Source organism: Garra rufa, chromosome 1 (assembly GCF_049309525.1).
Source record: "Garra rufa chromosome 1, GarRuf1.0, whole genome shotgun sequence".
NCBI lineage: Eukaryota > Metazoa > Chordata > Actinopteri > Cypriniformes > Cyprinidae > Garra > Garra rufa.
Genome location: NC_133361.1, coordinates 103832167 through 103849873, shown reverse-complemented (window position 1 = coordinate 103849873; position 17707 = coordinate 103832167). Strand labels below are relative to the sequence as shown.

General features: G+C 39.4%; 1 pseudogene; it reads right to left on the bottom strand.

Moving 5' to 3' along the window:
• Nucleotides 1-17707, bottom strand: part of LOC141341157 (uncharacterized) — a 210595-nt pseudogene that overhangs the window by 56251 nt on the left and 136637 nt on the right.

The following is a 17707-nucleotide window of genomic DNA, read 5'->3' as shown; positions in this document are numbered from 1 at the left end:
TGATCGTTGAAGTATTGCATCATGCCACACCGCAACAGATAAAAGCTGTCTACACATGGAAATAGAACAGGGAATCCATTTATGGTCATGAATTTGTTGTGTCGCATCAAGTCACGCTGCATCCAGTATAGACAATATCACTGATTATAATGGGTACTATTGTCTTTTGACGCATTGCGACATTCATTATTTAAGGTCCACTCTTTTTTTGTTTTCATTAAAACATGTTTAAATCATAAAATAATATCACTTAAGAAATAAAATATAATATACACTTTCATGACACTAAAATCTTATCAGTTATGAAAACATATGACCCAGATAAATAATACCACTTTATTTATATACTGAACTGAAAACAGCAAAACTAATATGGCAATATGCTTTTTCAAATATAACCTGTATGTCAGTAACTGCCCTTATTTGTGTGCATGTTGCTAGATCATGTCAATTTATGTCCAGCTCAAAATCAGTGACTCCACCTTTTGCCATTGAATAAATTATAATTATACTAAGAATAGAACATTATGTCCACCATATTGTTTAAGAAGTTTTGTTCACAGTGCATTCTGGTATTGCCTACCTGAAACAGACACATAACATTTATGTTTTTACTAAGGTCTGTATACGGGCAGTTAAGAAACTTCGGCACCTAGGACAAATGAAGGTTGGAGGTCGTCACTGCTTTGTCCTCATAGATGAGAGCAAATTTTCACATAAGAGAAAGGTACTGCAAATTCACCAGACATCAATAAGTCTGTTGTAGTGGCAACTTGCAAGAATATTTAGAAGATTTAGGTTGCAACACTTGTACAGTTGTACATCTGGACAGTGTGTTAAACAATATACAGCATGATCTTACTCAACAATGAAGATTAGATGTATGTGTGATAAAACTGTGTAGTACTGATTTTTACCCTTTTTTTACAGTACAACCGTGGCCGATTTGGTGCTGCTTGGCGACGCAACAAAAAATGGGTTTTAGGCATACTAGAAGTTGAGCAGGAAAGAAGAAAGCCCATTCTCAAAGTGGTAAGAAGACGGTCAAAGAATGATCTCTTGCCAACAATTACGAAGCATGTCCGGAGAGGCTCCAGCATAGTTACTGATGAATGGCCAGCTTATCGCAGGGCTCTGACACAGGCAGGCTATGACCATCACACAGTGTGCCACAAGAGGAATTTCGTTGATCCAGTAACCAGAGCCCATACACAACATTTAGAACGTGCATGGAAGACGTACAAAATGGATATATGGCGCCACCGTGGCAACAGGACAACTAAATTTTTGAAAGAGCACCTCAAAGTCATTGAATGGGAATACTGGCTTGCCAGGAACCATCCCTCACACATTCTTGGCCGCCTTATACATGACATTAGAAAATACAACTTACATGAATGTGGTTAACCAGACTGAAAAGAACCATATTTTTGTGCACCTCAAACTGTTTATAAGTCTTTATACTAGATAATTAAATGTATATGGTAAAACCTTGTAATTTTGCAGTTTTGATTATTAAAAAATGATTTGCATTTGGAATATATTGTTTCTTTGTATTTTTCCTCATAACTTTGATGTTACCTTCTTATAATCACTTCATGATATCTTATGGATGTTTATAAGTATACCGAATTTTTGTCACTTTACTTAAAGCAGACAAAGACCACTTATAAATATTAATACCACATTATAAAGCTTTTAAGATGTTTAAAAGAAGTCTTTGTTTTCATCACTTTACTTTAAGCAGTTAAAGACCAATCATAAGATGTATGATACTGTGCAGATCTGAAGTAAACAATGTTAAAAATGAAACATGAAACTATAGGATATATAACCCATTATAGCTTAAGTAGATAAGATGTTCATTGTGTGTTTTAAATCATCACACTTTTAATAGTTATAAGCACAAATAGGTCAGTATTATAATGCATTGTAACTGTTTTTATGGTTATTTATCAGGTGATACAACACATTATAATGTTCTTAATAAGACATTATGCATGCATTACAACACATTAAGAATGCCCTTATAATGCATTGTAAATGCAGGCTTCATCTGGTGTTATAATGCATTGTACTCATCAAAGTTATAAGTACAAATAGGTAAGTATTATAGTGCACTGTAACTGTTGCTATGATTATTTATAAGATGATATAACGTATTATACTGTTGTTTATAAGGCATTTTGCATGCATTATAATTCATTAAGAATACCCGTATAATGCATTATGAATACTGGCCTTATCTGTGTTATAATGCATTGTACTCATCAAAGTTATAAGCACAAATAGATAAGTATTATAGTGCATCATAACTGTTGCTATAATTATCTATAAAATTACATAACATATTATAATGCTGTTTATAAGGCATTATGCATGCATTATAATGCATTAAGAATGTCTTTATAATGCATTATAAATACAGGCTTCATAGAAAGTGTTACCGAAAGGTTTCTCTCCAGTGTGAATTCTCATGTGGTTATCAAGCGTACCTTTCAGTGTAAAACACTTTCCACACTCAGGACATATGAATGGCTTCTTATCGGTGTGGATTTTCATGTGAGTCTTAAGAACTCCTTTTCGTGAGAAACTCTTCCCACACTGTTTGCAGATGAAAGGCTTTTCTCCAGTGTGAATACTCATGTGGACAGTAAGGTATTGTTTCTGTGTAAAACTATTCCCACACAGTTTACAGGTGAAAGGCTTCTCTTCAGTGTGAGTTCTCATGTGGACCTCAAGGTATTTTTTCTTTGTAAAACTCTTTCCACACATGTTACCGGCTTCTTTTCAATGTGAATTTTCATGTGACTGTTAAGATGTCCACTTAAGATGAAACTTTTCCCACACTGTTGGCAGCTGTAAGGTCTCTCTCCAGTGTGAATTCTCATGTTAGAATTAAGGTTTGTAGTTTTTGTTTTTTTATTTATTTATGGTGAGGAAGTTTTTTTATTCTGTGAGCAACTAATTGATTTTTCTTCAGTTTTGAAATCATGTTTCTCATTTTGATCTTTCTCTTCTGTTTCATTGAGTTCTTGACTCTCCTCTTTCAGTGCCATCAGGTCTGAGGTGAAATAAGAAAAATGGAAGTTAACAGCAGTTTAATGGCACAAAGCAAAATCACACATTTCCTTCCAATTTTAGCCATTAATACAAAACATAAACATATAAAACAATTATTTGTAACATATATTGCTGTGCTTTTATCACAACTACCATATAATTATAAATAAAAACACTAGCTCCTTAAAAAACAGACCTGCAAACTGTAAGAAAAAGTGATGAGGTCTTAGAAGATCTCGATGAAGAAGAATGTCGTTTATTACAGCTCGGCAGTAACAAAGTACAGGCAGCACTTCGGATTCAGCGGAGTCAGAATGAATCCTGAGCTTCCTAAGCTAAAACATTTTATACAGTACTACGTTTGTCTTCCCGCTCGACATGTAAACAAACTTTCGTTTTAAATGTAAATCATAATAACAATGAAAGTGATAACCTTCCGTTCCCACATCTTTGGTAGTCTTTCAAGTAGGAACGACCAAACGTTGAGGTGATAGGATTATCTAGAATCCCTAGCCATTCTATTCAGGTAACCTTTTGGTCAGCAGATGGTTCTTGATATCCTATTGCCGCTCCCACGCTATAAGTGCCGAAGTAGCACTTCGGAAATACTATTTACATATCATAGCGATTGGTACGCATTATCTCTATGATAATCAAGCTCTTTGTAGAGAAAGGAGAATAGTCTGCTTGGAGTGGACGTCTAATCGAGGCAGACTATAATTCTTACAGTCCCCGCTTTTTATGCTTTTGGCCCGGAAGAAGCATCACATCCACTCCCTTTTAAATATTACACCTCCCTTGCTTAGTAGGTGCCCAGTGGCGGTGACGCTCTGGCTTAGGTTGATCCCATATATGGCCATCAGAGATTCTTACCCGTCTTTGAGTCGACACCTCATGCACACTGGTTACAGCTCCATTTCAACTGAGCAAGATTATCACAGGGTTCTTATTACAAATCTGAATTGTTGGAATTTGGAGAGATTCTAGGGATTGGAAGAGGTAATCAAGAACCATCACAGCCAACGGGAGCGCCCAATATTAATCATTGAACTATCTGCAATTTGGCGTTTTACCATAGAACACATACAGCATAGCATAATACATTGGCACATAATTAGGAAGATACAAACACATACAGCAGTTTTAAAAGTTACATCCCAGATCAAACCAGAGTATGCAATGACTAAATCTCCATCATGCATTTATTTAGTTAAAGCCTTATCCTTCTTATCAAGACCTTGTTGCGCTTTAACAATATGGTAATCTTTCCTTTGCATTAAAGACATTAGCATATCATCCAGTTTTGGTAACTCAAAATCAAATTCCGGAATTTTTTCCACAAAGCCCAATTGTTCCTCTGGCTTTACTGACATTGCCTGTTGAGTGGTGTTTATATATGGGAAATGATAATTTCCTATAGACCAGGTTGATTCAGTAGTCATGCAAAATGAAGTATCATTAATTGGGCAAAACGTCTGATTATTACCAATAAAAATGGAGAAGTGATTTAAAGTTGTTGTAATACACGTTCTCTTGTCTGACACTATCACCCTAGTAAAATTATTGTGAAGATGAGTTAGGTTGATTTCACACAATTCATAGTTATTCTGGGGGGCTCCACATAAAGGTTGTTTTTTCAAAGTATCACACTCACAGATAAAACCAAATGGAGTTTTGTCACAACATTCCGTGTCAATTCCTCGCCATTCTCCTGATGGCATCTGAGTGACAAATCTGGGTAGATCCTTCCTTTCTTTCAACACATTCTCCTGTAGTACTCCCAGATTTTCTACGCTTAGAATCTTTTCAAACACTTGTTCCTTTTGAAAGACTGGTATTGAAACAGTCAAAAGCATAGCATACATTTGTCTCATAAAACAACCAAATCTATCAAAACTATTCCCAGCAGAGCAGGCCCAAGAAGTGTCTTTAGGTTTATTAATCACAGTCTCATTCCACCACCTCAAAATCTGAATCGGGGGAATTCTGTCGGTGGGTTTCGATGGTTGTCCTCCGTGACGAGAGAAAGGTAGGTGTATACCTTCCATTAAAGGACCATAGTCCAGGGGACTGTAGAATCCCGCAGGAATAGGGTGTGAGGAAATCCTCGCCATTTGTATAATGTAGCTGTAAGGGATGGGCAATTTGCATTTGCCCAGTCTATCCATAAAATGTTTCAAATTGTCTGATGAGGGTTTAAAACAGTCTTTCATTCCAAACCACTTCATAATGACTTCCTCTGTAAAAAGTGTTGACGGAACCTTCCCAGCCAACACTTCCTCCAAAATACGGGTTATTTCTTGGTGTTTAATGGAGGCAAACTGTGCACAGTATACTTGTTTCTGCATAGTGTTGAAAGCTTTTTTAGTTTGTTTGGCAATAATGGAGAGGGCAGATGCAATCGTGTGGACGTCCTGTACAGTCTCTTTTTCTTCACTTAATCCCTCTTGCAGATATGCATCTGTTTGCAGAACCTGTTGCCCAACAAGAGCTTTGAGTTTAAGTTCATTCTGTTTAAGTTCTTTATCACTGATCCAGTTCGATATACCTAAACCTGTTCCTGTGGCTCCCAGCATGCTGTCTACAAATCCTAACAGCTTTCGTCCAGATGCAACTCTTTCTACGTGATCCTTTGAGTGTTCTCCTACTGGCTGATCTGTAGGTGAGTTGGTTGCTACTGCTCCATGATACCTCAGGAACGCAGTTGTCACGAGATCCTTGTACATCTCTATCACATTCTCTCCTCGGCAACGCTCGTCCAGGTCTGGAGACCATGCTGTCAAATTTACTAGAACTGGAACGTGAATCCATTGGATGTTATTGATCAACACCCCTTGATATGGTTTCGTCATTACGCCAGAAGGAGGTGCTGGTTTCAGATCTGGGCACTCTTGCATCACCACTGTCATCGGCAGGACCACTGTCAGGACCCATCGCCACATTTTACTATCTCTTGGTTAGTACAATCTGAAAAACAGGTAAACATAAAGAGTTATCCCCCCCCCCGTTTGTTCCACATATTACATCAAAAATATACAACAAACTAATATGAAAACATATATACATTTTTTCATCCACTGTTATTTTTCTTATTCATTATGTTCAGTAGAATTGCTTTCTGAATTTTTGTATAACTTCATCTGATCAATGTGGTACCATCTCGTTACTTGTCTGTTTTTAGTCTTATTACAGATTTTATAGACTGCATCGCCACATTTATCAATCACTGTACATGGTCCCACCCAGTTAGCAGACCATGGACCCTCATGGTGGTAGTTCTTTACCATGACCTCATTGCCAAGCTCAAATTTATGATCATGTACATCTTGATCATAATACATCTTGTTGTTTTTTTGGCTGAGTCCAATGTGTTGAGCTGCTTGGTGATACATGGCTGGTAAAGAGCTACACAGATTTTTGAGATATGTTTCAGTTGTCCACCCTTCAATCATAGGTTTGGGAACTTCAAAGAAAAGGTGTTCAGGTAATCTCATTTGCCTTCCTGTCATTAATTCATGGGGACTGTAACCTGTGCTTTTGTGAACAATTCCTCTAACTGACATTAATATACTTGGAAGGTTTTGAGCCCAATTGGGACCATTTTCTAGCACCATTTTTTTTAAAGCTGTCTTTAACGTTCTATTCAATCTCTCTACTCCCCCCGAAGCTTGCGGATGCTGTGCTATGTGCAGTCGATGCTTTATTCCCAGCATTTTTGCAAGATCTGTATGAATCTTTCCTGTGAAATGGGTGCCTCTATCACTTTCCAAACTCAGAGGAAGGCCAAATCTACAGAAAATTTGTTCCCAAAGTACTCGTGCTGTGGCAGAAGCTGTATCAGATTTTATTGGAAATGCCTCGATCCATTTGCTGAATGTGTCAACAACCACTAATATATACCTGTATCCACCTTTTGCTGCAGGCAAAGGACCAATATAATCAATCTGAAGGTTTGTCCAGGGTCCTTCAGCAAGACATGTTGGCCTTAAGAAACCTTTCTTTTTAACTCTTGATGGATTCATTTGAGCACATGTTAAACAATTTGCACAGTAATCGTTCACATCTTTATCCATATTTGGCCACCAGAACATATTGACCATTCTGTCTTTTACCTTTGTTACACCTAAGTGTCCCCCCTGATTGTGGATATGATACAAAATATCATTCCGCAATTGAGTAGGTGGAACCCATACTGCAGTGTCAACTTTTCTGTACAGTAATATGTTATCATGTACGATTAGCTGTGCATCATGTTGGGCAAAAGGACCATCAACAATCTTTTGTTCATTTTTCTTCAATCTGATTGCTTCTGTTATTAGAGGGTCACTCTGTTGAGCACTTTTCAGATCTACTGGTTCTCTAATGTTGATAGAAGCGACTGATTCTTGTTCTGTGTTACCTGAAAATGTTACCCCTTCCACAGCAGCTTTTTTTGCTAACTCGTCAACAAATAAATTTCCATCGCCATGCTTGCCTGTCCCTTTCTTCTGGTGTGCTTTGACTTTCAATAATGCAATCTTATGGATTTTATTCTTTGCAGCTGACCATAATGCCTGGATTGGACCACAATGAATCAAAGGTTGACCATCTGCACTGGTAAAACCTCTTTTATGCCAGATCGGTAGATATTCTGTAAGGGAATTAACTACAAAGGCAGAATCTGAATAAATATTCAAATCTGAATCTGGAATTACCTCTAGTGTTTGTAGCACTGCTGTCACTTCCGCTTTCTGAGCTGAAAAATGGGGTGGACATTTATACAAAAAATTCCCTCTGTCAGAATGGATAGCGAAACCTGTATAATACTGCCCATCTTGCCAATATCTAGAACCATCAACGTACACATCCACAGCTCCTTCAATTGCTTTTACCTCAAAAACACTATCAGGAGAACGAGTGTGTTCTTCTTCACAAGTGTGTGGAGTGCCTTCATACAGAAGTGTTCGGGGAAGCATTGAGTTGGGTTTGTATACAATTTTCAAATTTTTAGACCCTAAGTCTAACGTCCACCTTCCTAGTCTAGCACTGGATACGCCCTTCACCTTTCCGTTTAAAAGGAGTTGCAGAGGTGTGTGTGGAGTATGCAATGTGACTTCATTGAAACCATAAATGTATTCAAAGTGTGACATTGCCCAATGGACAGATAGGAGGTGTCTTGTACAGGAGTCAAATGCTTTTTCAACTGGAGAAAGTACTCGAGAAGCATAAGCAATTGGACGCAAGTTTTCCTGTACTTCTTGGAGGAGCACAGCTGAAAGAGCCTCCTCTGTTGCAGCTGTCTGCAAAATGAAAGGTTGTGTTCTGTCTGGATTGCGTAAGGCTGGAGCTTCTAACAATGCCACTTTCAGTTTTTCAAACGCTGTCTGATGATCGGGACCCCAATCTAAAGAATCATTTTTCTTCTTTTTTCCTGAAAGAAGAGTGTTTAGAGGTTTTGCAATATCTGCAAAGCCTTCAATGAATTCTCTACAAAATCCCACTATACCTAAAAATGATCTCAGAGCTGTTACTGATACTGGAACTGGGAGTCTCTGAATGATTTCCACCTTGTGTGGGTCAGGTGTACGCCCCCCTTCACTTATCTTGATGCCTAGATAAGTGACTTCTGACTTGAGCAACTGAGCCTTTTTTGGATTCAATTTAAGTCCAGCCTCTTTTAATAACTGAAGCAATTCAGCCAGTAAAATGAGGTGTTCTTCTCTGGTAGCTGTCTGTAATAACAAATCATCTACATATTGAATCAGACATTCAGGTTTAGAAAATCGTTCCAGTATTTTTGCTAAACACTGGTGAAATAATGTTGGCGAGTTCACAAAACCTTGTGGGAGAACATTCCATGTGTACTGCGTGTTTCTGAACTTAAAAGCGAATTTATGCTGGCATTCTGGATGTAGTGGAATTGACCAGAAACCATTAGACACATCGAGGGCTGAGTAATAGCTAGCTTCTGGTAAAAGAGATGCTAAAACATCTGGGGTGGAAGCCACTACAGGTGCACACGTTTGTGTACATTTGTTAAGTTCCCTGTAGTCTATGCATAATCTCCAAGAATCATCTGGTTTGCGAACAGGCCAAATTGGGGCTAAAGATGGAGAAAAGCATTGCCTAATGACACCCTGCTCTAAGAGAGAATCCACAGTACGCTGTATATATGAATTTGCTTCATCTGGATAATTGTACTGTCTGAGGGAGGGTGGGTCACGCCCCTGAATCTTCACTTCCATCACACTAGTATCAACTCTGCCACAATCATGTTTAGATCTAGCAAAAACACCTCTGTTTTTACTCAAAAGTTCTGATAGTTCTGAATCTTCTGCTGATAACAAAGTATCTAAATCATAATCCTCCGATTTTTTGATTGCATGTACAGCATGTACATCAGAAATCTCCACAACTTTGTCTTTAGTCTGAGGATTACGCCAGATACAATTGTTTCCATAGTCAATAACATAACCACGCTTGGTCATAATATCTGAACCTAGGATGTTGCGACCATCACCAGTTCTGCTGAGCCAGGCTTTGTCCTTGAATTTATCTTTGCCAATCTGAAATGACATGTTATCTGTTTGTGATGCTAAAGAAATTGTGCCATCAAAACCCTCTAAGGTTATTGTATTTTTACTTTTCTGTGAAGGATTGTCTGAATGAAGAATTGTTAAGGAAGCACCCGAATCCACTAACCAATCATTGCATCGGCCTCCAACAGCAATATTTACGATTGGTCTGCCATGATGATCTCGTGACAGTGGTGCTACATGTGTTATGGAGGCCTTAGATCCCTATGCTGAGAAAGAGTTTCCGTGAGAGCTTGGCTTCTCCATATGAGAACGCAGTTCTTCGTTTTCCTTACTCAGCCTGTCTATTTTAGCCTGTAGTTGATGTAAATCAATTTTTGGACTTGCTTTCTTAAAGGAAAATTTACATTCCCTAGAAATATGTCCCTCTTTACCACATGAATAGCACACTGGGAGATTATCAGGGTTATAAGGAGGTGGTCTCTCCTGTCTTTCTCCCTTGACATGGTCTTCTCTTTTCCAAGAGACCTTACGACCGCTGCTCTGGTGTGGTTTTTTAATACTGATTACAGATACAGGGTGTGTTTTCTTTGCATTGGCATTATTATTGTAAAACTGTGTCATCTTAGCAATAATGTCATCATAATCAGATTGAGGCGTCACAAGCATTGTCACAGCAGAGTGGGTGAGTGGGTCACATTTGCTAATCAAGGCAGACTTGAAACGGACATCATTCTGAGTGATATCAGGATTACCACTGAAAGTTTTAAACGTCTCCATTAGTCTTTCTGAAAATGTAGCTGGATGCTCACCTTTTCTCATTTGAATTTCATATATTTTATCCCAGTTGACTGACATCACACCTAAGGCTTCAAGCAATGCCTGTTTCCTCTCTGACTTATTTGCAGTTCTGGCCTTTACTTTCTGAGTTAAGGCTCCAGACAAAGTGTCAGGCAGACACATTCTTAACAAAACACATGCATCGCCATCAGTAAATTTGTAAACCTCAGCATATTCTTCCAATTTTTTTAGAAAATCTAATGGATCTCGTTTGGCGGGATCAAATTTTCCAATGTTGTTGATCACAGCTTCTAGTTCATTTGGATTAAACCCTCTGACCATGGTAGAGGTCATGGGTTCTTCTCCTCCTTCACTAGTACGCAAAGTCGTAGTCGCATGAACTGGTGCCATAGGGAATCTAGCTGTACAGTCAGAATATTGAGAACTGAGTGACTCTGAATCTCTTTCCCAACTCTCATCTTCCTGCAAATCTAGCATTTCTGGAATTGGGTTACACAGCGGCGCTCCTAAGGGTGACTTACTACTGTGTTTCCTAGTTGTGCCATTCTTTATCATAAACTGACAAGCAACTTTTGCTTCCTCCAAATCATTGGCTAATGCTTCTACAGAGGATCTCAGCATGTTATTGTTACTTGTAAGACGTGTGATTTCATTCTGCATTTTAATCTTTTCTTCTTTCCATAATGTTTCACTTGCATAGTGATTTTTAGTAGATATTACTCCGAAATGGAGTCGTTCATTTTCAGCCTCTAGCTCATCTACTCTCTTTCTAGTTACTTTGTACGATGCAAAAACTGCTTGAAGTGCATTGGCAATTTTTCCTTTTTTGTTTCTAGGCATTTTTGGATAGTTTTCAAATTTAGAGATAGCCCATTCATATGGCTTTCAACAATCTTCTCTATTCCGTCAAACATTCCTTGAGTGCCGTGTTTAGCGATGTATTTTACAATCATTTCCTCCATTTTCAAAATTTTAAAAGAACTACGTATGGTAATTCCAATATTATTCAGCTATATGTATTTTATTCAATGACTATCCGTTATCTAAATTCTTTAAAATATTTGTTAGTCTATGAACAGAATAGCAACACCGCGTTGGGTCTCTAAACTTTTACTGTCGCTGCAAACAAAACAAGCACTTCTAGCTTCAACTTCAACAACTGTTTTAATAATAATAAAAAATAAATAAAAATAAAAATATACAGGCTATATACATATAACAATGTTTGTCTCAGTACATCGGACAAAACCACAGTACGTCGGGTCTTTTTTTTTGTTATATGTATAGGCTATATATCTTATTTATGTTTTTTTTTTCTTTATTACTATTATTATTTTTTCTTTTTTCTTTTTTTTAAACAGTCTTTTTCTAGCCAAAGTCCTTGGTTCAAATTAATATTTATCCGATTAAAACAGTGCCACAGTACGTCGGGTAAAAACCACACTGCGTAGGGTTACTGCTTTAAACTTAACGGAGTCACGGAACGTCGGACTCACTACACTATAAACACAACTATCATGAAATAATTCTGTGATCACACTACTTCGGATCAATTCAGTTACTTTAGAATTCAATCAGTATTATAACATCATCTCAGTCAGTTTCAATTACGTTAGAAACTTACAACTTCAGAAACAACAGATCTAATACAACTCTGCCGCCACACTGCGTCGGGTTGATTCAATTACTTTAGAATCCTAACAGAATTATAAGAGACCAACAACAAGTTTCAGTTACTTTAGAAACTTTAAACTTAAACGCTTTGCTTCAGTTACTTTAGAAACAACAATTCCAATACAGCTCTGTCACCACACTACGTCGGGTTAATTCAGTTCCGTTAGAATTTTAAACAGAATTGTACAGAATAGGCCTAAGAACTCCTCCTGCTAATACGAAATAAACCCTATTTTCTTCTATCCTTCCAATTTCTTTTTTAGATTCTTTTAAACGAGGGGGTTTCCTGTCCAAACCAGCAAAGTGAAAGAAACCGCTTTTCTTACCTTTCCTGCTTTTGGAAATCCTCGCGTTGGGTGGCTCGCCAGTGTAAGAAAAAGTGATGAGGTCTTAGAAGATCTCGATGAAGAAGAATGTCGTTTATTACAGCTCGGCAGTAACAAAGTACAGGCAGCACTTCGGATTCAGCGGAGTCAGAATGAATCCTGAGCTTCCTAAGCTAAAACATTTTATACAGTACTACGTTTGTCTTCCCGCTCGACATGTAAACAAACTTTCGTTTTAAATGTAAATCATAATAACAATGAAAGTGATAACCTTCCGTTCCCACATCTTTGGTAGTCTTTCAAGTAGGAACGACCAAACGTTGAGGTGATAGGATTATCTAGAATCCCTAGCCATTCTATTCAGGTAACCTTTTGGTCAGCAGATGGTTCTTGATATCCTATTGCCGCTCCCACGCTATAAGTGCCGAAGTAGCACTTCGGAAATACTATTTACATATCATAGCGATTGGTACGCATTATCTCTATGATAATCAAGCTCTTTGTAGAGAAAGGAGAATAGTCTGCTTGGAGTGGACGTCTAATCGAGGCAGACTATAATTCTTACAAAACTCATCAGAGGAAAAAAGGTGACAGTGTCCGCGGGGGTGGGGAATGAGGGAGTTCAGTATAAATTGTATTATACTGAAAAACATTATTTTTTCCTTCTTAGCCTGGACAAGGGTTTCACAAACACACGCACACGCCATGGAGAGAAACTGAAATACATTCACAAACTATTTAATATATTTTACAGTTCAAGATAAAAATTAAAAGATGTAGTTATTAAATTATATGAAATATTTAAATATATAGGAATTATTGATTCATATTGAGTGCATTATTTAATTTTCATACCATCAATATTTTACGTATTTGTAGTGAACTATATATAAGTATTTAAATAATTCACCCTTATAGGCTGTTTGTGTGTGAGCTTAATGTCTTTCTGCACTTGCTATAATATATATATATATATATATATACACAAACATGTAACGATACGTGCTGGACTGACGAGACGAAAGACGAGGTAAACAATAAACATTAATATTTAATATAATCTTCAGATAAACAGGGTGGAACACTCAGGAACAGGCAAGATAATCCACACACTATTCACAACATTTAACGACCGACATTGAACTCAAGAACCAAACAGACTTATAAAGACAGACTAATTGATAATACACAGGTGAGACAGATGACGGTGATTACACAAACGAGGACTAAACCAAATGATAACAAAATGACAAGGGGGAAGATAAATGGGCAAAACCAAAGACATGAACAGACAGAACTGTGACATTACGCCCCCCTCCGGAAAGGCGCGTCCTCGCGCCGTGGAAAAAAGAAAAAACAAGAGGGGCGGAAAAACCAGGATACCAGAGTCAATGAAGGAGGGGGTTCCGGCGGAGGACGCAACCCCCGGAGGAGGACCAGAACAAAAGTCCAAGTGACAAACCAGACAGTCCAGAGGGGCGACAACGGAGGGAGGAGCCAGGGAGGACATGGGTGGGGCATAAGGCAGGAGGAATCGACCCAGACCGCAGCCATGATGACGGCCCACTGTGGAGCCGACGGAGGGAGGAACCATGGTGGACGAAGGCGTGCCGACTCCATGGGGCTGACCGACAGAGGCGGAGCAGATGGATAAGGAGCCCGAGGCGAAGACGGAGAGCCGATGATCCGGGGTGACGACCGGGAGCGACAGAGGATGGAGGCTGTGCCCGCAGGAAGGAGGAGTCCCAAGGAGCCGGTGGGACGGCGCGACGAGGCACAGCCGGAGGAGCAGAGTCCTGAGGAGCCGATGGGGTGACGACTGACCAGGGCGGAGCCGGAAAGACGATGGAGCCCGGTGGAGCTGGTGGATCGACGGGCGACGGTGAAGAGGAGGGCGTCGAGAGCCGTGGTGGAACTGTGGGGTCGAAGGGCCGAGGCGGAGTCCAGGACTCGGAGGCTGGAGGCGGAGCTGAGGAATCCTCCAGCCGAGACGCCGATGGAAGCTGGCAGTCCCGCGGCGAGCCCACTGCACAGGTGGTGGGCTGAGGGTGAGCTGGGGGACTGACTGCTGACCTGGGAGACTTGGGGCAGCTGGGCGGAACCAGCGGGAACTCAGGACGGCTGGGCGGAACCAGCGGGAACTCAGGACGGCTGGGCGGAACCAGCGGGAACTCAGGACGGCTGGGCGGAACCAGCGGGGACCAGGCAGATTCAGACAGACGAGGGCGGGTGGGAGGGAAGTCTATACAGGTCAGTGGCTCAGAGAAAAAGTCAATTAAGTCACATGAGTTGTCTTGGGCAAGATCCGAGAAGAAGTCTATTAAATCCCCAGAATTAGATCCAAGCTCACCCTCAGCGGTGGTGCAGTGGGCAGGGCTCTCTGTCGCCCTCTCTTGCTCCACGTGACAATCCACCGTCACGGATGTTGATGCCGGCTCTCGCACCTGGTCAGATGGGTCAGGCTCTGTCGCTCTCGGCTCTGGCACTCCATCTGCGGTGGGCTCAGGCTGTAACTCCGCATGTCGGGGTGATGTTTGGCTGGGTTCTGGGTCGTGAGTGGGGTTGACGTCCTCCTCGATGACGCCGACAGTCCAGGAAGATTGGCAGGACGCCAACACCCACTCGATGTAGTCCGGCAGGCTCTCTTGAGGACCCTCCCCGGATAGCAGCGCCTTGGTGGTGGAATTCAGTCCCAGGTGGTAGTAGATGCATAGGCTGCTATCCGGGAAGTGGGAATGTTCTGCCAGGGAGATGAACTCACGTGTATGGTCCTCAAGAGAGCGTTCCTCCTGCCTCAGGAGGATGAGACGAACAGTAGGGTCCATAATCGATCAAACAATAAAAAACAAAACACTGAGGGGAAAAAAGACGGAAAATAAACGCAGGGGAAAGTGCCGGGTAAACTTTTTCGGCCGGTCGTTCCTGTAACGATACGTGCTGGACTGACGAGACGAAAGACGAGGTAAACAATAAACATTAATATTTAATATAATCTTCAGATAAACAGGGTGGAACACTCAGGAACAGGCAAGATAATCCACACACTATTCACAACATTTAACGACCGACATTGAACTCAAGAACCAAACAGACTTATAAAGACAGACTAATTGATAATACACAGGTGAGACAGATGACGGTGATTACACAAACGAGGACTAAACCAAATGATAACAAAATGACAAGGGGGAAGATAAATGGGCAAAACCAAAGACATGAACAGACAGAACTGTGACAATACACTTAAGGGTGGTAAAAGTACTACAATTTATTATACTAGATATTGTATAATAAATCAAAAAGTAGGGCTGCACGATATTGGGAAAATATGCGATATTGTTGTTGAATATTGCGATAACGATATTTCTTGCGATATTTATTTTTAAAATTATTATTATTTTTATTATTATTGTCTATTTTTAATCATTTATATATGTAATGATCATACTAAAACAGGTAAAAGATATTCTTCTGTCATCCGAATTAAATCTAATTTAATAGAAAATGTGAGTACATCAACAAGATGTTTATTTTCTCTATTATAGGTAGAACCATTAAAATTGGAGATAACCACTGCATTTTTAATAAATAAAAATAAAATTTTACAGCTCCATACTACAATTATTTAACCACTTTATAGACACAGTGATGAATGAATTTTTAAATCTATTCATTCTACAATAAGGAACTCTAAACCTCCTCCCAGAAGGCAACAACTCATATTCTGTGTACAAAATGTGTGTTGAATCACAAAGAATCTTATTAGCTTGTCTTAGAGTAGCCTTTTCATAGTCTGCAGTGATGTCTGTTCTTTAACAATATTCAAAGTGCAAATAGAGACCGAATTTTTGAAGCATGATACAGTTATAGACAACTACAAAACTTAATATATAGCCCACATATTAATAACAGCATATGTTATATAGCCTAATTTGCACGCATTGTGGGTTCGCTCTCTAAACACGGGGTATTAAAATTGTATTTCAATGCGCGTGCTTCTTTTGGTTTCGTTTTAACGGCCGCGCGAAACTCTCAGCAGTGCATAGCGTCCATTCTACAATACAATAGATTGCTTTAACAAAACCTTGTTTTGAAAGTGGCAGGACACAAACGGGATTTTGAAAAAAGCGTGTCCCCACAGTGGAAATTATGCCTATGCGTGAGCGGTCCTCTGCAGCTGAGTTATCATTTGATTTGAATGTGTGCTGCATCGTACAGTAGCCTATATTAAGACTGAGGCGGCAGAATTGTATTTGATAGAATGTGCGCGCTCTAACACGAAATATAGATTGTGTGGACCTTTTGACTGTCCACAGTAAAACATCGTCATATCACACACACCTAATTGCAATGCAGTTTGTGCAGATCCGGAACAGAGGATATGAGAGAAAAAAACAGCCGGTTCCTAGTTCAGCGGAGCGCAGTGTCAGTGACAGGGAGTGACTGACGGCTAATATCTCAAAAGTTAATTAAAGGGAATAATATAAAGATTAAGTTTAAATGGTTATGTAATTCTGGAGAGAAAGGCGAACCTGTCACACTGCAGCTCACAGCAGTCTGTACAGTAGTTAGCCTAGCGAAGGTTTTGTAAAAAAAATGAAACCAATTAAATGCCATTTATCGCAACTCTCTGTTATCGCGATAACGATATTTCTTCGATATATCGTGCAGCCCTATCAAAAAGTAAGCCGTCTTGAAAAATATAGGGAGTTTAAAGGCAGCTGCATAATAAATAATCCTCTGCTGCCATCTATTGGTTATATGGGTCATTCCATAATATTTTTAAAAAAGACGTTTTCTGCAAAAAGTCATTTTGTCCGATGCAGTTTTTTATGAATGAAAAATTAGTCCTTGAAGTACATTTTATTTCACAGCTGTAGAGTTGGAAAATAATAAAGGCTTTAAAATATTGTGATAAGATTTTAAAAATGTGTTCATGACTTTGAAGGCAAGTTAGTGATTATCAAGAATATGATTAAGATGTCCTTGGAAGGGAAGTATGGCTTGCTAGCTAACGTTAGCCTAAACACCTTATGATAGTGTTTAGCTGTCAGCATTTAAATGTACAACTATGCAGATACGGAGAGTACGGGATTACCAGGCTCCGCATTTAAATGATATGTTGTTAAATAATAAGAAAATGGATGATCACGCCGCTAACATTGTTTATAATGTTGCAATTATCATTTTTCTCAGTTTCTGATAAGAACGAGGCAGTAGATCAGTCTCAAGAGTGTCCACCTAATATAAAGCACATATAAAACGAGCTGCTTATCTTTATGCAGAAGTCCTAAAGAACGCTCCGTGCATACGGTCATGTCAATTTCC